Below are 23901 nucleotides of genomic sequence, written 5' to 3'. Positions count from 1 at the left end.
AAGTACAAATTTCCAAAGAACTTCCAAGTGTGGGGGTCCAGATTGGCCATCTTAGTGACTGTCTCCAAAGCCCAGCTCACCTTAGAGAAGAATAGTCTTGATAAGAATAATTAAATGCGTGATGACTGGATAAAGGTGAAATAAGAACATTCTGAAATAGATAAGAACAAACCCTGGGCAGACTTGTTCATAACAAGGACTCTAGAGTTCTACATTGTATTTCTGCTTGTCTCTTGATTCTGTTTCTTTTAACAGAAAAAGACGTTTTTCTTTTCTAAGTGGTTGCAAACTAAGTACTAAAGAACAGTTTAGACTGTGTGGCTGGATTCTACAAAGGCGCTGCCAAGACGCGTGTGCTGGCATCTTCTCCTCACCTTGACAAAAACTAGGGTCACCTGGGAAGACGGAACCTGTGGGCAAGTCTGTGGAACATCTTCTTGATTGGTAATTGATGTGGGAGGGTCCAGTCCACTATGGGCGGTGCCCCCCCCCACAGGGGGTCTCAGTTATATAAGAGAGGAACGCCTCAAGGAGCAAGTCAAGTAAGCAGGGTTCCTCCATGGTCTCTGCTTCAGTTCCTACCTCCAGGTTCCTGTTCGGATTTCCCTTCATGGTGGACTGTGAGTTGTAAGAAATTAATCCTTTTCTCTCCAAGTTGCTTTTGGTGATAATGTTTGTGACAGCAAAGCAAACTGAGACAGTCAGTTTATTTTTGCTTGAGAAAATACAGAAAAAGTCACCTTTGATTATGGAAGAGTAGGAACTAAACTGAAATTGACATACAATAGCCCATTCCTTACAGCGTTCACAGGTTAATTTTCAATTTCAAAAACCAAGTTTTGCCATTTTTCCTTAGTGAAATAACTGCCATGTAGAGACAAAAAAATTTCCTACGTCTCATTGTTTTGTTGTTTTCGTGTGGCATTTTAGTACACGACCTGCTGGTGTTGCAGCTAGGAACTCTATTTGGGAGAGAGAGATCAATTTTATTTAAATATCTTTCTTTTCTGGGAATCGAACCTCAGGCTTGCAAAGGCAAGTTTCAAGACTGATTGTTTTCTAAGTGCTTGCAAAGTCTTCAGATGTCTAAGGTGGAGGAACGGAAAGTGTTGAACCTTGGCAAGGTTGGTTGGCTTCATGTTTGAGCGTTTGAGCATTCCCACAATAAAGACTATCAGAATAACCAGTCTGTCATTGAACAGACACCGCAGAGGCGGGCCAAATGATCCTTATGAGACGATTGTTTTTTTTGCTGGAAAATGGAATTGTTAAATGCGTGTTATGTGTACGTGGGTGTTTTTAACACGACACGGAAAAGCGATTTTCTTCTGGTCCGTATGCTGCATATGGGAAAGGCTAGTGGTCGCAGGGGGAATGCCGAACCGGTCGTGGAAAGATGAGGTAGGGTCGTTTCTGGGCTCTGCCAGAGCTGGTTGCCAGCAAGCGACCCCGTGGTGCGGCGCGCATCCCCGCTCAACGGCGTGGGCCGCGGTTCTCCGCTCCGGGACGGAGCATGTGCCAGGCTGCGTGCGTCCTGGCTGCCGCTAGGTGGCGCTGCAAATCAATCGCTGGTGAGGTGCGGTACGGCGGCGCGTTTGGAGCCTCCATAGACCCCGAGCGTCCGTAAACCGGGTTAGTCCCGGCCCCCGCGCCCTCGGCGGCTGGGAAGCCGGGGCGGGGCGAGGCCGCGCGTCGCTGCAGCGGCAGCAGGATTAGCCAGCTGGCCAGGGCGCCGCGACCCCGGCGGGAGGCGGCGGAGGCAGCGTGGTGATGCGGCAGGTCCCGGGCCGCCTTCCCCCCGCCCAGCCCGCGACACAGTCACGTGCCGCCGAGGCGCTGCCCCCTGCGGGCGCCGGCGCGAAAGGAGGGCGGGGCCGGGGTCGCCTCGGGCCGGGCGCGAGCAGCGCGCGTGCGCCGCGCCCGGTGAGTGCGAGCTGATCCCGGGCGGCGGGCCGCGGCAGGGACGGGAGGGGGAAGCCGGCCGGGCGCGCGCTGTAGCTGGATAGCGGGGCGGAGGGGGAGGGGCGGGAGGCGCGAGGCGGGCGCCGTGACTGCGGGAGCGTGGGCCGCGGCGCTGTGCGGCTCGGCGACCGGCTGCCTTCCCCGACGTTTGTCCCGGCCGCGGCGAGGGCAGTGTGTGGCGGCGGCGTCGGCCCCCGCGAGAGGCCCGAAGAAGCGGCTGGGCCCGGGCATGGTGGCCTGGGGCGGCGCGGAAGGTGAGCGACCCCGGGCCGGCGGGTGGGGGAGGGGCGCCGAGCCGCTGCCGCCTGCGCGGCCTGAGGCGCCGGGGGACGGAGGCCCGGAGCCCGCGGCGCCGCTCCGAGGCCTGCTGCCTGTCGCGCCGCCCTTGCGCCTCGGGCCGCCGGGTTATGTAACGCGTGACCTCCCGTTCCCTCTCCGCCATGGCGCGGCCACCCCGGTGCTGCCTCCCGCGCTCCGTCACCAGGCGCCCACGGGCGCCCACGGCCCTGCTTCCCGGGTCCCGCCGCCGGCGCCGCAACTCACTCTTTGCTGCTCCGGCGCCTCGCCGGCCATTCATTCACTCGCGCGTTCGAGTGTTCGCTCCCCCAGCGATCGCAGAACGTGGCACGGGCGCCCGGGCGCGGCGTCGCGGTCCTCCGGCCTGGGCTCACCGCTCGGCCCCTGTGCCCCGGCTTCTCCCGCTCCCTTGCTCGCAGGCATGCCGGAGGCAGTGTTTTTCTCACTCCCCTTTTCCTTGTTATTTGTCTGTCTTCCTCGTTTTCAGGACACCTGTCCCAAGTGTGTCCCCACAGGCGCTCCCTACACTCTTGGACGTGCCGTTAAAATAACAGCCGAGGGGTCGATGGAGAGGGCCACTTGTCTGTGTTTGGAGGCTCTCCCTTTCCTGTCCCCGGTTTGGAAAGCGCCGACCTTTCTATAACAGCGTTCCTTAATTGTTTAAGAAACATGACAGGTGATACACTCTAATTAGACTCCAGTTTTTTCTCGGGCCATGCATAGAGTAGAAATGGCATATAGATATAGAAACACATCATAAAAAGGACTTGTAACTGTTAAGGGCTGTGTAATAACTCTTAAATATCTGACTGGTCTCTGGCTTCTCTAGTCTTCCGAGCACACCAGTACCTCTTTTAGGTAGAGTGAGACCTGCTGTAACCTTGTTCCTGTGGATTGTACATTAGCTCAGCCTAACGTTGCCCTCCATGGGCTTTAAAACGTAGGAGACCGCTTTCTCACTTTGGCAGGGCTTTGCCCAGGCAAATGCTGCTAGAATGCCCCTCCCTCCCAGTAGTACCTGTGCTGGAAGCTTCCCTTAAGCTCTCCATCCAACTGGACAGTCTATAAAAACGCACTTGGTTACCTGCTTAGGCTAGTTATTTGCCGTTTTTCTTGAATTACTGTGATTTCTTGTTTGTGGCTTTTAGGTTCTTTGAGGTCAGTCGGTACCAATTCGTGTATCTTGTCATGAAACTTTACTCCTTTTTATGGTAAATAATGATTGTATGCCGCTTTAAAATAATGGGGGTCACCTTTAAGATTATTCACTTTTTAAAATAATGGGAATCATTTTTAGGATTGAGTTTTATGTCATCTCAAGTAGAAAAATAATTTTCAAAGTTAATTTGCTTTTCAACCCCTTTGAAAAGTAAGATTCAAATAAGAAAAAAGATCTTTCAACAACCAGTCACTGTTAGTAAGTTCCAGTGACTACATACTGCCTTTACTGAAGTTATACATACCGTCTTTAATGGCTTCTGAAATGGAAAAAAAATCAAAGGATTTAGATAGGGGTTTGGAGTTTTGTCTCTGACAGTTGTATGACCTTGAGTTTTTCACTCTCAAGTTTGAAGACCTTATTTTCCAGCTTGGGTAGCTGACTGGTAAGTTAGTTCTTAAATGAAAGACACTTAAAGAGACGATGTGTTCTCCCTGTTTCCTGTGGTACTCTCTTCACAGTGTAGCATAGCAGGGCCTGCTATGCTAGAGATAGAGCACGAGAAGAAAACTAACCTGTTGTCTCCCAGTGAGCAGATTGTGAAGGTTGTTGATGTGATTCTTTTTGCTTTGTTAGAATGTAAGGGATTGTACATCAGAAAAGCCAGGCTTGGTGGCACACACCTTTAATCCCAGAATCCCAGCACTACTAGGGAGACAGATGGATCTCTTGAGAATTTGAGGTCAATCTTGTCTACATAGTGAGGTTCAGACCAGTTAGGGGCTGCATAGTGAGATTCCACCTCAAACAGAAACCAAAATAAATCACAGGGCAGGTTAAACAGAATATTGAAAAATGGATAAAAAAAAACTACTATGTGTTTTTCTTTTATAAGAAATAATGGCGCCAACTGAAACATGTGGATGTTAATGGATGTTTTACAAATTTACCTTTTGAACACAATATGAGAGTATGATAATTCAAGTCTTTGGAGACAAGTCACAGATTCTTTTATTATCTCATCTACTTGTAAACTGCACACAGATTCAGGCCTTAGGTTTGAGTGTTGCTCTCCTTGGATTGTGGGGTTGGTGCTGGCGTCCTTATTTTGCTTGTTCTTCACATAAGAATCGGAGTGATCTTTTGAAAAAGAACTTGGATTGATCTTTTCTTAAAATCCTCCAAAAGCTCTGGGTTACATACAGAATTGAATCTAAGCCCCTTATCCCCACCCTCAGGGCATCAAATGATTTGACAGCTGCCGATATCCATGACTCTTTATGACTTGGTCTCAGGATGCTGCCTAGGCAGTTAACTGGACACCTCTTCTGGGGGATGTCAGTTGTTGTCTCTTTACTTCAGGGGACCTTCATGTCCCTGAAATAGAAGCAAGTCTCTCTCTTCCTGTTTGACTATTTTGTTTGCTTTTTAAATTGTTTTATTTTTGATTTTGTTCTTTTTCTCCGTTGTATTTATTATATACATTTTCACTTGTTTTTTTCCATTAGACTTGTTGGCTCTTCCTAACTACAAGTTAGAGATCTTACTAGATTTATTCGTAATTTTATCGCCAGTATTTAGAACTGTGCCTAGTACCTAATAAGCTCCTAGTAAAAGTTGTTGAATGAATGTTGTAGTTGATTTGAATGTTTGACAACTTCAGTCAAGATCCTGTCTTCTACCATTACTGATTGACCCTGGACAGGTTAGTGACTTCAGGTGCCTCATTTTAATCATCTGCATATGATGACTGTAGTGTCACCTACCTGTAGTGCTAGTGAGTGATTGAGTGAATGCGTGTAAAGTACAGTAGTCTGAATTTTCTGCACTTTGTATGGAGACCAGACGTCTATGTCCAGTGTCTTGCAGTTGCTCTCTATCTTAGCTTCTGAGTCACGATCTCTCACTGAACCTGGGGCTTGCTTGCCATTTTGACTAGACTGGCTGGCTCCTAGGATTTGTCTGTTATCACCCCAAAGCACTGGAGTTAAAAATGTGCACCGCTGCACCCATCCTTAATCACATTTACCCTGGCTAAAGATCTGAACTCAGGTCTTCCTGATTGCAAACTTCTGTGTGCCTTCTCCCCGCCTTAAAAAAAAAAAAAACCTTTAAAAATTTTGCTTCACATACTGATGATATTTTTTATTGTTGGCATGAGATAAACTTGAATTAGTTTTTATATTTTTTCAATAAAGTTTTTTGGCTGCCAGAATTTGACTTTTTAAATAGTTTCTCTGTATGTCTAGAATAAGATAAAAATAAACTACTGAGAATGGGTGGCCACTGCTTAGTCTTAATATGTATGTCAGGTGTTTTATTTTCCAATCTGAAGAAGATGGCTAAGAATGATTATCCCAACAACCACCCATCAGAGTGGTTTTCATAGGTTTTGCTTTGAGGTTTGTTCTACTGGAAATATGATTGTGGCAATGAAAGATCTTGCTAGGGGCTTTTTGTCTTCTGACAGGAAAGTCTGAAGATCTCATGGAAGTCTGATTTTTGTAGTGTTTAGGAAAGAGAGGTGTTTTATCATCTTTTGTGTGATGGTTTTCTGCCATCTTTCACACAGTTTTCCCTACATGATGTATTTTGGTTCTTAATTAGGTTAAAGCAGTCTAGTAACATTCTACATGCCTGCCTTTGACTTTTTTTTAATGTATTGGTTTTTTCTTTAGTGATTAGAGAAATAAATAAGACCATGGCTTTGTAATAATAGATACTTGAGCTAATGCTTGTTGAGTTATTTTTCTAAACTTAAGATTCTGCCTATGACATTTACACTTGTATAATACAATTATTTTCACTTAGTATTTATCCTTAGCAAAATGGCTTTTTGTAGTTTGTTTTGTATCTCATCTCAACTGTAGGTCATAGGATTCTAAGCTTTGTGGCTGAAACTTAAAAGAATATTAAATACTACTTGTCTGCTTAACACTTACTCTAAAATTTAATAATTGGTAAATTATTGAGTATGGACTATGTTCCAGGACTCTTTGCTAAGTGGTTTCTTATTTAATATTCAAAAGTACCATATAAAGTAGGCTCAGTTATGAAGAAACAGATTTGCAGAAATGATATTAGTTGGCTGGGTCTCATGTTACAAAAGAATCCAGGATTTTTACCTACTTCTACCTGATTCATGACCCAGGGTCCTAACTCTTTTGTGAGCTACATTTAAAAAGGACAAAGGTTTGCATTTTTTTTGTCATATATTTTGTAAGTTTATGTTCCTCCGAATTACTGGCAGTTTTTTCATTATTTCTACCTAATAAGAGGGTGTCTGTTTGAAACTGTAGTTACAGGTGTCTGCAGATGCTTGGATTTGGACAACAGGCCTCATGCTTGCAGAAGTTCTTTTAACCACAGAGCATCTCTCTAGCCCCAGAACTGTAGTTTATAAGTACAGATTTAAACGTGGACATTAAGGGAGGGGGATCACACAGTCATAATAGGCATGAGGGAGATGGCAAGAGAGGGCGGGCAAACATGCAAGTGAGCTTGGTAAACATAAGACAGAAGTGAGTCTGGGCCTCTTAAGGGTGTCAGCATTAAATGTCTTAACAGTTATATGGATGATATAATTTTGTGGCTTTTAAAGTTGCACTCCTGAGAATTGTAGTCTTAGAAAATTGGCACTTCCTTAGAAAATAGGAAGTAGTTAAAAATTTTGTCATATAATGTTAAATTTAGTGCTTTCTTATCTGTCCAGGTAGAGATGATTTAAGAAACCTTTTATTTTTTAAAATTACATTCATTTAGTTTGTGTACATGTATCTATGTGTGTAAGTGTACATATTAAGGAAGTCAGAGGACAATTTGTGGGGGAATTGGTCCTCCTACCCCGTGGGTTCTGGTGTTTGAATGTGCATCAGGCTTGGATTCTCATGCTTGATGACAAGTGCTTTACCCACTGACTGTCTCCCTTCTCCCCTCTAACAATTTACATCTGTTTGTGTGTTTGGGGACTTGTATGAGGACAGCTGGTAGGAGTCAGGTTTCTCCTGTGTAGCTCCTAGGTATTGAACTCATTTCATCAGGCTTGGCTGCAAAAATCATGGTCCACTGAGCTGTCTCACTGGTTCATGGAAATCCTTTTTAAAGCCAGTTTGGCTTCATGGCTCTGCATATGTGCTTGCATCTGTGGAAGCCAGAGGACAACGTTGAGTGTTGTTCTTCAGGTACCATCCACCATTTTTATAAAACAGATTTTCACTGGATTGGAATTGGACAAATAGGCTAGGCTGGCTGGCTAGGGAGGACATGGAACCCTCTGCCCTCTCCAACACAAGTGGGTGTCACCAAACCAGGTTTTATTATTTTAAATGTGGGTTCTGGTGTTTGAACTGAAGTTTACCATCTGACCCCGTGACTTTCCATGTGAGCAGGGGTGGACAAAAAGTCTGATTGATCACACTGAAGGTTTAGGAGGAACTTCTAGAAGGTTTAGTCATAAGACAGTGGTTGTATATTTTCTAAACTCCATCATTCTTACCTCTGAGATTACTAAGAATGGTCTTAATCATTTTTATCTTTTAGGCACTAGACTGAATTATGGAGTTGAGATTTTGATTTTGATTCTTTGGGCTCAGGATCTCTCTGTCATGCTGGAAATTAAATTTAATATTAAGCAGACTGGTAGGCAACTGCCCTTCCCCACTGATCTACATCTTAGTAAATCATTAATTGCTTGTGCAACCTTGGGGAAAGGTCCTCTGAAACTTACAAGTTTCAGCTTTACTTCCTGAGTTTCAAGGGCCTCTTCTCTCTCCAAAAGGGACTGTTTGAGTTCAGAGGAAATTGCTATCCCCGCCTCCTGTAATCTGAAAGGATTGCCGTCTGTTGAGGATTATAACATTTCTATTGATGCAGTAGAATCTAAAACGTGGGATGATGTTCATTTCAGCCAATTTTTTAAAAAACCTTTGTTCTTTTTTAATTTTTTTTCAATTTTATGTGCATTGGTGATTTTGCTATGGGTGTCGTTGGAACTGGAGTTACCGAGGGTGATAGGAATTGAACCTGGGACCTCTGGAAGAAGTCAGTGCTTTTAACCTCTGAGCCATCTCTCCAGCCCCTCAGTCAAACGTTTTATTTACATAGTTTCTATTGTAAGTTGTGTTTATAAATACTTCTGTTTTTAAAAAGCTCAGTTGTCTGAAAATATTGGTATTTGGAATTCCTTTGAATCACATATTTTGATCTAGGTAGTGTACTGCTGCTGAGTGGAAAAACAGGTTTTTTTGTGATTGAGATGGATGTGGTGTTCATCTGTTAGACTTAGAAAATGTTCTGAAGATGGCCATTTGGAATTTTCGTACGTAAGAGGGAGTACTGACACTGACACGTTCACTACTTGTGATAGTGGAGGCTAATATTCTTCATGTCCTTTATGCCTTTAGGGAATCTTACTTCTAATTGTCATTCAGAGAGCATTTTAAATTCTCTTGAAATTAGCTTTCTTGGAATGTTAGCTAAGGTATAGTACACTGTGACTGTTGTGGTAGATACCTTATTATCCTAGTACTTGGGAGGTAGAGGTAGGAGGATGACGATCAAGGTCATCCTAAGCTACCTAGTGAATTTGAGGCCCCTAGGGGTCTTGGCTACATGAGAACCAGCCTCAAAGCCAAAAAAACTCCAACAAAACAAGCATCGTGTATTAAACTTAAATTGAATTATAGTTTCAGTATCTTGAAGAATGTAGTGATTTTCTTTCTAAATATGGGAACTTCACAGCATGAAGGCAAGGGAAGAGTCCAGAAGTTTTGACAATTTAAATTTTCTTTTTATGTTCATTTGCAATTAACATTGAATTTAAAGATTAGTGAGAAAAGAGACCTGCAGAAAATGGAACAGATAGGAAAGTATACACACACACACACACACACACATACACATATATACTTGTGTATATACATAAATAGATTTTGTGTGTGTGTGTATGTGTGTGTGTGTAGTGTGTAGGTATGTAGGTTTGTGTACATGTGAAGGCTAGAGGTCAGTGTTTGTTGTCCTCCTCAGCAACCTTAATTTTTGAAATAGGTACTCACACTGAACCTGTAGCTCATCCATTCAGCTACGCTAGGCAGCCAGACACCCGGTGAACTCCAGAGATTCACTTCACAGTTCTGGGATTAAAGGTACATGCTATCGTGGCTTTTCTATGTGGGTGCTGGTGACCCCAACTCAGGGCATCGTGCTTGAAGGGCAGTCATTTTACTACTGAGCCATCTCCCTAATAACAAGGTAGAGCATATTTTTGAACTTCACTTGTTCCATGGGATTTTTAGTTACGTATCATTGGTGTTCATTTACCTTGTGAGTTTTAGAAAGATAGTAAAATGTGTAGATGGAATACACAAGATGAAGATTTCTGCGAACATTCTGTATTATTTGTTTCCTTAAAGTAAAATTTAAGCTTCTAAGGTTAATACTCAAGACTTTCTGTGACATTCCTCAGCTATCTCTGTTCATCTACATCTAGAATGTTACCTTAGCTCTGTATTTTTTTGTAGTTTTAAGAATTTTTCTCTTTCTAACATCACTGCTTCCTCCTTCCCTGTTCCCTTCTACCTTTAAAAGCACATTCGTTATTTCATTATTGCCTGAAGCTTATATCTGCTTTTACATGTTATTTTGTCGATTTTCTTCTCCAACCTGATTTTTATTGCTTTCTCTGTGCTTGATTGCATTCTGTCAGTGTCTAATGTAGAATCTAGTATTCAGTTTTATGTTAGTCTTTTATCTTTGATAAACCTTTCATTGTGGTTTATACTTACTTTACTTACCTTGAAAACAGCAAATGACGGTGAGTATGAAGGAGACTGTTAATCTGGATTTGAAGGGAGGAGGAGTGAGAGACTGTCACCTGTAATATACTCCTATAGAATTTTTCCAGGCTGGGCACTGACTGTGTGCCAGCATTTTCTCTTTTCCTCATGCACTCTTTACCTGTGCTCCTGTGCTAGTCTCTAACTCCACTTCCCCACTGCATACACTTTAAATATCAGCAGAATCAGCCCATGACCAACAGCTTCTAAATTACTTGGGAACTTTTAAAACTATAAATTCCCAGCCCTACCCAACCAAATACCTGTAGTTTCTGAGTCCCGAATTGGAATTCAGTGGTCTCTTTTGTTTCTTAGGCCTGCTCTATGATTTTGATGCCCGGGTATGAGAACCTCTGCTCCAGAGGAAACACCTTCTTTGATATTACTTCTGTTCCTCTCCTGTTCTGTCTCTACCGTTAGACTTCCATATGACCTTTGAAATCCTGTGGTTTCAAAGTTTCCTATGATTTACTGCAACCTTGAAGTGTCCTACAGATAATTCTTTGATGCTCTTCCATCATGGTTAGTGGTATTTTACTCCTTTGGATTCTTTGTCTTGCTCTGTTGCCCACTCAGGCTTTAGCTGTAAGGGTCACAGTTGAAACTGCTACTTCACAAGTGCATTAATTAAGCAGTTTTCTTTAAGAATATAGGGCATTTGATGCCCCAGTACTAGGGAGGGTAAAATGAATATGGCAGATTTTGCCTATGCTCTGTTCATATTTTATGCCCAGAGCTTAGTAGCATGAATACTCTTGACTTTAGGAAATGTAATTTATAGTTGCTAACTATATCTCACTAAAGATGTAGGAAACATGAAAGGAAGATTGAAAATTAGAAAATGCCTTTTTAATTTTAATTTTTTTTTTGGTCTAGATAACCTTGTTTTTTGGTCGGGAAGGAGGTGGGGTGGGTTGTCTTCATTTCTAATGCCAACTGCATGTTTGGGAATTGTCTGTACTACTCTGGCTCAGTAAGTCTCTGGATGAGCTCAGAACACATGAAAGCTCTTGAGCTTGGATTTGTTGTAGTGAAAGATAAGATGAAAATTAGCCAAGGAGCACATAGAAGAGCTCCATAGGATTTTGTTTATCTTTTCTGGGTAGAGTTATGACAGTGATATGCAGGACTAAAGGGAACTCATGAAGCTTTATTATCCAGAGAATTTATTGGAATTTGAACACTTTAGATATAATAGCTGCTGGTGTGATTGACCTTTATTTTCCAGCTCTTCAGGAGGTTGAAAATACAGGGCCCAAAGTTATTACAACAAACCAGATTATTAAACTATTTGAAGTCGTCCCCCCTCCCACCAAAAGGATGGTTTAATAGCAAATCCCAAGGATATGTAGAACATGTTCAAGAACTAAGACCCCTCTGGGTAAAGTTAGTTTTTAATGTGTAGCCATGTTATGGACAGGCGCATCTCTTATTTTTTGAAAGCATAGAAAAGGTTTCATAATATGCTTATTTATGTCTTAAAAGTTTTTTTGTTAAATTTCTCTATACATTAGAAAAGTATATCTGTTAATAGAGTTGTAAAATTAGTTTTATTTATATGGATGTTTTGCCTGCATGTATGTCTGTACTGCATGTATCACTGATGCCTGTGGAAGCCAGAAGAGGGCATCTGATCCAGTAGAACTGTAGTAGGTGGTTGTGAGCCTCCATATAATTGCTGGGAATTGAACCTTAGCCCTCTAAAATAGCACTCAGTATTCTAAGCCGTAGAGCCACTGGGCCATTTCTCCAGCCCTGTGAAGGCTTTATTTGCTTGTTTGTTTGGTATTTTAAATAAGCAAGCTCTTTTCCATCTTTCCTCCGGCCGGGCGGCAGCTCCCATCATGAAGGTCGAGCTGTGCAGTTTCAGCGGGTACAAGATCTACCCCGGACACGGGCAGCGCTACGCCAGGACCAACGGGAAGGTTTTCCAGTTTCTTTCTTTCTTTTTTTTTTTTTTTTTGTTTGTTTTTCGAGACAGGGTTTCTCTGTGGTTTTGGAGCCTGTCCCGGAACTAGCTCTTGTAGACCAGGCTGGTCTCGAACTCACAGAGATCTACCTGCCTCTGCCTCCCAAGTGCTGGGATTAAAGGCGTGCGCCACCACTGCCCGGCTTTCCAGTTTCTTAATGCAAAATGCGAGTCCGCATTCCTGTCCAAAAGGAATCCCCGGCAGGTAAACTGGACTGTCCTGTACAGAAGGAAACACAAAAAAGGACAGTCGGAAGAAATTCAAAAGAAAAGAACCCGCTGCGCAGTCAAATTCCAGCGGGCCATCAATGGTGCATCCCTTGCTGATATAATGGCCAAGAGGAATCAGAAACCAGAAGTTAGGAAAGCCTAGCGAGAGCAGGCCGTCAGGGCTCCCAAGGAAGCAAAAAAGGCTAAGCAGGCATCCAAGAAGACTGCAATGGCTGCTGCCAAGGCCCCCACAAAAGCAGCACCTAAACAAAAGATTGTGAAGCCTGTGAAGGTCTGTCTCTGCTCCCGGAGTTGGTGGAAAACGCTAACTTGGTAGATCAGAGTTCTGAATAAAGTCCATTTCAAACTCTTAAAAAAAAAAAAAGCAAGTATATTAAAATGGTAGTTTAAACACTGTAGAAGACTGTAGAATTGGTCCAGTCAACTTTGTCCATATTAAAGGACTAAGATTTAGCTGACTGATTTTAAGTCAGTGACTCAGGATCAAGTTGTGCTTCTACTTTTCATACATATGGACTAGTTGGAGTTAGTCTAGGCAGGCCTTATATTTAGGGCCTGTTTTCTTTCTTAGTCCTATTAAAAATATGGCTACTAATGTGTCTACCACAAATAGGTACTAAATTCCCTGGTAGAAAAGCGTCTGTTTTCTTTTAAAAAAAAAAAAAGTTATACTTAATTTGTGTGTGTGGTGTATGGAGCTTAGAGAACAACCTGTGGAAGTCTGATCTCTCCCTCTGTAGCAGTCGCTCAGCCTTAATGTTGTGGCCCTTTAGTACAGTCCTCATGTTGTGGTGACTCCCCACAATAAAATTATTCTTGTTGCTACTTCATAACTGTCATTTTGGTAGTGTTATGAGTCATAATGTAAATATCTGTGTTTTCTGATGGTCTTAGGTGGCCCCTGTGAAAAGGTTCTTTGATCCCAAGGGAGTAAGACTCAGGTTATCAGAATAAGCATGTTTACTTGCTGAACCATTTCTCTGTTCCCTGAGTATCTGTTTTTATTGAGTTGTACTAAACTAGTTTAATTTGGTAGAAGTGGTCCTCTATAGCAATTCATGTTAATACCTTTGTTAGTTTTTCCTTTGAAAAATATGGGAACATTAATTTTTAAGAAAATAAAACCGTGCTGTCGGGGTTTGCACCTTCCAGGGTAGAGGTGTGTGAGGATTAAAAATATTTCAGGAGGAACAGAGGTAATGAAAGACAAGGAACAGAGACGCAGAATAGAACTGGGAGGGAATCCAGTGAATACCGAATTTGCCTATGCAAATCCAAAAGGGGGGGAGGGAGGCAAAAGACTGATTCACCAGGATGTAAAGGACACACAGAGCAATCACCTACTTCTGTACCTGAAACGCCAAGCAACTAAATCCTGAGTTGAGCATTCCGTTGTTGAGGCAGGGCGTTTAAGGACCACACCTTAGGCTAAGTATCCTGTAGGCAATCACTCCCTGGATCAAATCCCCTCCCCTTGAAGGAGCAGGAATAGACTTGAATTCTCTGACCTTTGGTCAAGGTGAACAGACCCATTTCTTTTGGCTCCCGTACTGGGCATGGTATCACACCTTTAATCCAGCATTTAGGAAGTAGAGGCCTGTGGATCTATGAGTTTTAGGGCATCTTGGGAACTTTCCAGGTCAGTGAGATCCCATTTCTAAAAACAAAAGTATGATTTTATATCATAAACTGTCAGTTAACTTCTTCAGTATTCTAGCTTCTCTATCTTAGAAGGCAGTTAGTAAAGATCAGTTGTAGATAAAGAATCCCTCCTTAGAAAAAGGTATTGAAATAAAATATAGTTGGTGTAAAGAACTTAAATGCTAATAAGTTAAGAAATACTTAAAGACTCGGGAGGCAGAGGTAGGCGGATCTCTGTGAGTTCAAGGCCAGCCTGGTCTTACAAGAGCTAGTTCCAGGACAGGAACCAAAAGCTATGGAGAAACCCTGTCTCGAAAAGAAATACTGAAAGAAAGAAACTACAAAGTTTTAATTTTTTATAAGGTAGAAACATGGGTAATTTGCTCTGCTTCTCCCTGTTACTATTTTTCTAATTTTTATTACAAATTATGCTTTAATACAAATAAAAGAGGGGAAATTGTTTTTAATAAGAAATACATAGGACTGAATATTTTGTCAACATGATAGTGAACTTCATGAACACCAGACAATAATGGGAGGAGTCTAACAATACTCCAAATGTTGTAGGGAGGCCGTTTGTTTGTTTCCTGCTGCTCAGCCCCAAAATAATCAAACAAACCATGCAATACCGTTTGGTCAATAGCTTAAGCGTATTTCTGACTAACTCATATCTTAACCCATCTCCATTAATCTGTGTATTGCCACGAAGCTGTGGCTTACTGGGTAAAGTCTGTTCCTGGTGGCGGCTACATGGTGTTCCTGACTGCCTTCTTCCTCCCAGCATTCACTTTAGTTCCCCCCAGCTCTATTCTGTCCTATCACATGCCAAGATAGTTTCTTTATTCATTAACCAATAAAAGCAACACATATACAGAAAGACTTTCTACATCATTCCCAAGAAAGGATAGATCAGGCTCACTTTCAGAAAAGGATTTGAGCAAGGCCAAATACCATTCTTAGTTTAGTTTTGGTTTGAAGAGTGCTTGTAGCCACTCTAATTGGTAAAGTCCTCACCTGCTGTTGATCAAGATGTGCCTTAGTTGGGTGTGGAGGCACTTGTCTGAGTCCCAGCTGCTTGGAAACTAGGGTAGGTGTCAGGAGACCCTAACCTAAAACCTAAAAGAAAAAAGGTATTTCATCTAGTATAGGAATTGCTATATTTTAGTAGAGGGAAAAATCACAGAATACTGAAGGTGGCAGGGGAGGGGAAACTCATAATTAAAGAACGGGAGAGGTAGTCAGTATAAAACTTGACTAAAGCATCCCGGCATTGTACTACTTACATTTTCCTAAAGGGTATCTTACACATAACACTCATCTTAGAATGCATGCTATCTTGGTTTAGAATCCCTCAAGACAAGTCTAGAAATGAAAGCTAGTATTTGTGCTTTTATGGAAATAGTTACTAGGGCCTTTCACTTGGGTGCATAGCTTTTGTTTTCACTTTAAGTAGCTTGATGTATATTCCTTCAAATTAACCTAACATTAATATATAGGTTAGATTTGCTATGCTTCATGAGGTATGGAATCGAAGAATGTTTGTACTGCTCTTAAAATTTTGGAATTTGAGAATCATAACCCTGAGACATTGATAGTCTTTGTGGTTGAGTGTAAAAAAGCCATAAAAAGCAGCTGTACATTTGTACTTAAATTCATCTCAGAAGGTCATTGATCTGGTGTTAAAACCTCTACTCTCTGAAAAAAATAAGAGTATATTGGTACAGGCACTCTGAAAACTCTTTTAGGCCTGTGGGTTTGTATTCCATTTATTTAGCCACTCCTAAGGGCAGCATATGGTCTTTGTAAATTGCCTGTGTTTGATCTCCCGCTGCCCCTGATTCCAAGAAAAGTCATAGGCACTATTGCACACACTTCTTGGAGAGGTTGACTCTTTGCCTAGCTTTGTGCTGTCCACCTTCCTATTTGAGAGTCTCTGTTCCTGTGGCATGCTTCTAACTTCCTGCTTTAAAAAAAAGTTTCTAAAATTATGCTAAAATACTTAAAACATAAAAACTGAACATTTTTGTTGAAGTTTTTTAATTTTTAAAATTTTATGAGTCAAGTTGTTTTGCGTTTGTGTCTGGTAGCTTCAGGCTAGAAGAGAATACCCCCTGGGACATTTGTGATCCATCATGTGGGTGCTGGCGATGGAGCCCACCACAGTTCTCTGAAAGAGCAGTCAGTGTTCTTGGCTACTCAGTCATCTCTTCAGTCCCAACCATTTTTAAATGTGAAGTTCAGCAACATTAGTACAGTGTGTAGCATCCGTCCCCACCATTTATCTCTTGTTCTCTTTTCATCTTTTTTTTTTTTTTTTGGTTTTTCGAGACAGGGTTTCTCTATGGCTTTGGAGCCTGTCCTGGAACTAGCTCTGTAGACCAGGCTGGTCTCGAACTCACAGAGATCCGCCTGCCTCTGCCTCCCGAGTGCTAGGATTAAAGGCGTGCGCCACCATCGCCCGGCTCTCTTTTCATCTTGAAAGTGCTTCCTGTTATTACCCTCACCCTCAAAACACCATTCTACTTTCAGTCTCTAAATTTAACTACTTGAAGTATCTGGTATAAATGGGAGTATTTACCTTTTTTCTTTAACTTTTCTGCTTTGCTTTTTAAATACTATGCTATCTTCATTAATTTTACAAATGGCTGCTTTTGCTTAGCATTATATTTTATGACTTGTATCATGTTAAATTTCCTAAGTCTAAATATTATTTATTATTATTTTGTATGTGTATATGCCACTTTTTGTTTATGTCATTTTAGGCCAAGGCACTTTTGGGGTTGTTTCCATCTTCACTATTGTGAACGCTGCTGCTGTGAATATGGGTGTATAGATAAATCTGTTTGTTATCCTACTCAGAAGTGCACAGAGAGATAATATAATTCTACTGTAATGCTTTGAATTCCTGCCACTTTTTCCCACAGCAGAAACATCGTTTTACATTCTCGCCTGTAGCGCACAAGGGGTTCTAGTATCTTCCCGGTTTCAACATTTATTTTCTTTCTTGTTAGATGAAAGCAAGAGGATCAGGGGTTCTTGACTATCAGGGCTACATAGACTCCGATTCATAAAACTAAGGGTTGAGAATGTTGCTAAGTGGCAGAGTGCTTGCCTGGGGTACACAAGGCTCTGGATTCAATCAGAATCTCCTCTGTACCCTCTCCCTTTGAATGTGAAGAGGCATCTCCTTGGGGGTTTTGTATGATTGGTAAATGTGAACTTGTCTTCATATGCTATTGGCCATCTGTACATCAAATCTTGCACCTAGTTTTAATTAGATTGCTTTTGTCATTAATGATAAATTAGTTTTAAATAGTCTATATTTTATTGAATATATGATTTCAGATATTCTTATTTTATAAGTTGTCTTTTTACTACTGTGTTCTTTGACAGGTTTATTTTTTTATTTTTGGTTTTTCGAGACAGGGTTTCTCTTTAGCTTTGGAGCCTGACCTGGAACTAGCTCTTGTAGATTAGGCTGGCCTCGAACTCCCAGAGATCCGCCTGCCTCTGCCTCCCGAGTGCTGGGATTAAAGGCATGCGGCACCACCGCCCGGCGTTCTTTGACAATTTTATCATAAAACAGATTTATGTGTATGAGTATTTGGCAAAGTGTATGTATTTGTACAGTGTGTGTGCCTGGTCCCTGCAGAGACCAGAAGAGGTTGTTATCCCCTGAAACTGGGGTTACAGATGGTTCTAAGTTGCCATGTAGGTGCTGGGAACTGAACCTGGGTCCTGTGCAAGCTTTTTGTTTGTTTTTGTATTTTGTTGTTTTTTTTTTCTGTGCAAGTGTTTTTAAATGTTGAGCCACTTCTTCTGCCCCAGTTTTTACTTTTTGTAGTTAGCATATAATAATGGTTTTATTATAGAATTTTCATAATGTATATATCATATATATACTACATATATATACATACTATGATATTATATGTCGTATTTTTATATGATATATATGTGATATTATTTATATATGTGTATATATATCCCTCTCTGCTCTCAACTGCTACGTTGAACATACAGAGAGTCCAAGTTTAAGCTTAAAGGCTCTTTGCTTTTACATATGAGTGCAGACTCTGTAGTGATTTTGGGGGGACCCCACGATCTGGATGTAACAATCAGCTGTCAAATGTTCACCTATTTTTCTTTCTAGAGTTTAAAATTTTTTGTTCTTGAAATCCATTTTTAAATCTATTTTGAATGAATTTTTACATAGAGTGTAAGTTGAGGGGCTACCTTCTTTTGCACATGATATTCCAGTTTCAGTAACACTATTTCATTTAAAAGGTCCTTTCCCCATTGATTTCTTATGGGGAGGTCTTTTTAAATACAGATACCCCTGGGTTCCACTATACTTTAAGCTGTTAAATAGGTCTTCAGTTGTAAGCAAATGCGTAAGTAGAAAAGTGATGGCCCCAGCACTCGGGAGGCAGAGGCAGGCGGATCTCTGTGAGTTCGAGACCAGCCTGGTCTACAGAGCTAGTTCCAGGACAGGCTCCAAAGCCACAGAGAAACCCTGTCTCGAAAAACCAAAAAAAAAAAAAAAAGAAAGAAAAGTGATGGCTAAGGTAAGGAAAAAAGAAAGATATTGAGTAGAGAGATGGGAGTGAGCCCAAACCAAGTTAAGTTTATTTTAGCCTTTCCTAGAAATAGGGTGGCCACAGGTGACTTTCTTTGTATTTGTATCACATTTGAATTATGTCCTGTTACTGAAATGTGTACATTCATTAATTCATTATATATTTTATTTAGTCAGCAAATATCTCTTACGACCCTTAAATAAAGGTAAGATAGCACTTTATTTCTGAATATGACTGTAGTAATGAGACTTAATAAAAGTCACTCAAAGGCAATTGCATTTACTTTGGTTATTGGTTTGTTTGAGACATGATCTGGCTACATAGCAAGCTTCTTCTGGCTTGAACTCAAAATCCTCCTGCCTTAGCTTCCTGAGTGTTGTGATTGCAGGTGTGATTGACCACACTTGGCTTGCTTGCCTTTTTTTCCTTTCTCTCTCCACCCAACTGCTGTTACTGCTACTCGGTAACCCAAACTGGCTGTCCTTCAGCCGCGGTCTTCCGAGTGTAGAAACTACAGATGTGTACCATCACACTTCAGTTCCATTAATTTAATTGCTCACATATTTAGAGTTACGAATATGTAACCATCAGATTAATGATACGTATGTATTTGGGAGATTTTTTGCCAGGGTGTGATGAACTATTATGGTGTTAGTATATTTTTTTTTATAAATAGATAAAAATAAATACCACTCTGCATGAAAATTATTATTCTTGATGAAGATCATTCCTTTGGTAAATACTAAAATTAAGAATCAAATGTGGCCAGGCAGTGGTGGTGCATGCCTTTACTTCCAGCACTTAGGAGGCAGAGGCAGGCAGATTTCTGTGAGTTTGAGGCCAACCAAGCCTGGTCTACAAGAGCTAGTTCCAGGACAGGCTCCAAAGCGAAACTGTGTCTCGAAAAAGAACAAAAAACAAACAAAAAAAAGAATCAAATGTGACTAATGTCAGAACTTAGGCTGAGTTAGGAGGATAGCTGTGAGTTTCATGCCATTGTGGGCTAAATAAATACACCCTGTGTAAGAAAAATAAAAAATAAACAAAAATAAAATTTAGCAATAACCATGGGAAGCAAATAAAATGAAGTTTTTTGTTGGGGTGTGAACAGCCTCTTGACATGCACATTGAAATATAGAATGAGCTGTTACTGGTGTGCCAGCAAGAGGAACATAGGCTTACATAATCCTGTTCCATACAGATTAAGCAAGCAGGCTCTCGTGAGACTTCTAGAACAGGGTAAATCAGGAAGCCTTCTTCTGTAAACATTTCAAATCCCAGCTACTCGGCATTTTGCTTCTGTTTGCCACACTTGGCTAAGTTGCTGCATGCTGACCATGGCTATATTTGATAGTCACTAATTTAGCTGTTTTTTTAATTTTTTTTTTTTAATATTTCCTTAAAGTTTTAGTTTGCAGAACCTTTAAGTGGTTGGCATTTATGGCTTCCTTTATAGGGTCTCATGGAAACAAGCAAGAACTGAGATTTTTAGTTGATTAGTTTAAATCTATCCAGTCTTCCAAGAGGCATTTATTTTTACTCTTTATCTTTGAGAGAATTCCTTATTCAGAGCCTAAATCCAAAATTTAAAAAAGAGGCCTGCTAAAGGTGGGTTTAAAGTGTGAACCTCCCTTGCGCTCACCCTGTATCATAACTAGTTAGCAGTCCCTGACCGGACTTTAGCATAGCTAAGTCCTTTCTGTTGTGTTGTAGAGGTTGGCTGCTCATTTTAAGTATTATTAGCACTATGTAGTTTTCAAAGACTTCTAAGTATGTTCTAATTTGATTTTCACTCTGAACTGGAAGGGTAGAGTACTGTAATAAATAACTCTTAAAGTTTATTGAGCTCATACCCCAAATGCTGGGAATAAGGGTATTTTATATTCATGAGTTTATACCTTATTCATTTTTGAATTTAATTTTTGATGCCCTTATTGGTAGCTTTTCTGTGTTAATGTCGCAGGATACAGAGATAAAATAGTCTACAACTATTTTAGTTTGTATAAAGTTTTAGGAACTTTTGCACTTTACCCAAGATCATTACACACTGTGAAATTAGCTTGGAAACCCCAATCTGCAAGAGTTTCACCTGAAAACAAGGTGGTTTTCATTTACAAGTCTAACTTGATAATTGATGACTTGTCAGTGCAGGCCATTCTTCTTTATGGATAGGCATAGCAAAGAGAACATGCCGTAACTCAGAATGTTGCTTAGAACAGAGGGTAAAAACAACCTTTTTTTTTTGAGGACTATTATATTAGGTTATTACTATCCTGATCTATTGTTCTTCTCTCTTTAGAGAGTCTTATTTGCTTAAATAAGCCAGTTTCTTTGAGTGGAGAAGCTTTCTATAGGTAAACATGCAGAGACATTGATAAACAACTTATTTGATCTTTACAGATTAGCAGAAATTTATGCTTTTATATCATGACACATTATAACTTATAAAAATATATTTCCTTATAAAAATATATTTCCTTAGCATCTTCCTTGTTTAACAACATCTTACCAATCCTGTAAGTGATTTGTAGTTAATTCCCATCTACTATGTGGTTCTAGTTGGTCTCAAATGTGGTCCAATTGCCAGTTTTGTCTGTACCCATCTTGGGAGAGGAGATTTTTATGGTAATACTATTTGTTAAACTATTAGTACAGAATTTGTGAGTTTTCAGATTTTTTGTTAAAGATTCATGTTTTTATTTAAGTTATATGTATTTGTATGTGTGTGGCATGTGCTTGGTGGTGGGGGGTGGCATGTGCAAATGTGAACACAGATGCTGGTGGCATGCAGAAATTCAAGTCAGATCTCTTGAAGTTGGAGTTAGAGGTGGTTGTGAGCTGCCAGATGTGGTGGCTTTGGCCAAACTCTGGTCCTTTGCAAGAGTAATGTGTTCTCTTAGGCCCTGAACCATTTCTCAAGTCTTGGAAAAAGAGTTTCTTGGAAATAGGCTGTTACTATGTAGCCCTGTCTGGTCTGAAAGTCTCTATGTAGTGCAGGCTGGCCTTGTAGAAAACTATGTCTGCCTCTGCCTCTTAAATACTGAGATTAAAAGTGTGTGCCATCACACCTGGTGTGGAAGAATGTTTTAAAGCAAGATAAATAGATGGTATCTAGGATGAAATACAGTATCTTTTCCAAGATTTGACCACAGTATATTTGGATTGTATTTCTCTTGTTACCATGTTTTATAGTTCATATGTAAATTTATTGATTTTATTCAACAGGTATTTATTGACTACCCAATCAATCACTTGTACAATTAATGGCAATTTTTTATATTTCCATTATAATATTTGAGTATATGAAACAAGATTTTTATTGGTCTCAGTGAAATATGAAGTGTATTATATGAGTATGCTGGCCAGTTTTATGTCAGCGTGACATGAGGTACATTCATCAGAGAGACAGGAACCTTGATTGAGAAAATGCCTCTATAGGATCAGGCTGTACACTAGTCTGTACGGTATTTTTTAAATTAATGATTGATGCAAGAGGGCCCAGCTCATTGTGGGTGATCCCATCCCTGGGAAAGTAGGCTGAGCAAGCCAGTAAGCCATACTCTCCCACTGTTTCTGCCATCAGTTCCTGCTCTGTTTGAGTTCCTGTATCACCTTTCTTCAGTGATGGACTACAAAGTGGAAGTGTAAGCCAAATAAACGCTTTCCTTCTCAATTTGCTACTGGTCATAATGTTTAATCAGAGATAATAACCCTGACTAGGATAATGAATATCAACTGAAATGTTAATAAATGCACATATCGTTTGATCCCATTATATGTCTTTATGCTTGGCCTTATAGTAGAGGCTATCAAGTGGCAATGCCACCTGTTGTTATCTCTGCTTGAGGATGTCCATGATGCTGGAAATCTTCACCTTGGATTTCATTACAGCACTATTTATTCCCTTGCTTTGTTCTCACCTACTGTATAGAAGATAATTTCCTGTTCTGTATCCCAGGCTAGCCTGGAGCCTGGAACTTCTATGCAGTCCAAACTGGCATTTAATTATTGTGATTATACATGTTAGCATATAGTAGCCAGAATTCCCAAGTTATTTGCTTATAAAAACACATGTAGCCGGGCGATGGTGGTGCACGTCTTTAATCCCAGCACTCGGGAGGCAGAGGCAGGCGGATCTCTGTGAGTTCGAGACCAGCCTGGTCTACAGAGCTAGTTCCAGGACAGGCTCCAAAGCCATAGAGAAACCCTGTCTCGAAAAACCAAAAAAAAAAAAAAAAAAAAAAAAATGTATTGATTCAGAATTTGACACCAGGAATTTTGTATTACTTTTTTTTTTTTTTTGACTCTTAAGTGGTGAAATCTTTAGGACTGGCAAAGTCAGCTACTTAAGGGGAGTAAACATTTAAGAGAAAGATGGCATTTCTGGGTTTGGTAATGAATACATCATTGAACACCCATGCACCAACCTCGAGCTTAAACTTTAAAAGCAAAATTCTTCTGTCTGCAGAATTAGTGATTTATTCTCAGGACACTTTGCATATGCTCTTGAAACATTTAAATTGTATGTCTCACTACTCGAACTTAGCTGACAATTTCTGGATATCTTTTAGTCATTTTTTATGTGTACAATATGTTATTAATAAAATGTCCGCAAGAGAAACCAAATCATAGGATGTTTCAAGAACTAGGAGTATTTGAAACAAAGTATCTGCTAATCTGTGTGGCTAAAATATGTTTTAAGTGTTAATGATTCTTATAAATCACACAAAAACTAATTTGACTTTGATAGTGTACATATGGCTTCACATAATTTTTGTAATTGAAGAAAAAAATCATAAGTATTAATTTATGAAAAATAAAATACAGTGATAACCCAACTTGGTTTTTGGTTTGGTTTCCTTTTTCTGATTGAGACAGTGTGTAACAGCCTTGGCTGTCTTGAAAGTAGCTCTGTAGAGCAGGTTGGCCTCAAACTCACAGAAATACACCTGCCTCTGCCTCCCACCACTGCCTGACTATAGAACTAGAAGAATTCGACTTTATAAGGATTCGTTTAGTGCCTCTTTTGACTTAAGAATGATTTAACTGTCCTGAAGCTCGAGACAAGACATCATTTGATAATCTTGGTGGTTTATGGTACAGTTGACTAAGTGCTGCCTTGAGAATACCAGATTGGGGGCTTGCAGAGATGGCTTAGTGGTTGAGATAATTGCTCTTCCAGGGAACCAGGGTTCAATTCCCAGTACCCACATGGCAGCTTGCACCTGT

At 40.7% G+C, this 23901-nt stretch overlaps 1 protein-coding gene and 1 pseudogene across 4 annotated transcripts in view; both read left to right on the top strand.

Annotated features, from left to right (window-relative positions):
- The first annotated feature begins 1784 nt into the window (after positions 1-1784).
- Rev1 (REV1 DNA directed polymerase) overlaps positions 1785-23901 on the top strand; it is a 71843-nt gene continuing 49726 nt past the window's right edge. For 3 of the 4 annotated variants that reach the window (XM_057751169.1, XM_057751166.1, XM_057751170.1), the window contains exon 1: positions 2024-2216. The gene's annotated coding sequence lies outside the window, so the exon portion shown is untranslated. Of the gene's footprint in view, positions 1924-2023; positions 2217-23901 lie in introns of those variants that run through there. The other variant, XM_057751168.1, reaches the window with a different exon arrangement.
- On the top strand, positions 12069-12759 carry LOC130861889 (60S ribosomal protein L24-like; annotated as a pseudogene).

Source organism: Chionomys nivalis, chromosome 19, assembly GCF_950005125.1.
Source record: "Chionomys nivalis chromosome 19, mChiNiv1.1, whole genome shotgun sequence".
In the NCBI taxonomy this organism is placed as follows: Eukaryota; Metazoa; Chordata; class Mammalia; order Rodentia; family Cricetidae; genus Chionomys; species Chionomys nivalis.
This window is presented reverse-complemented; position numbering and strand designations above follow the sequence as displayed.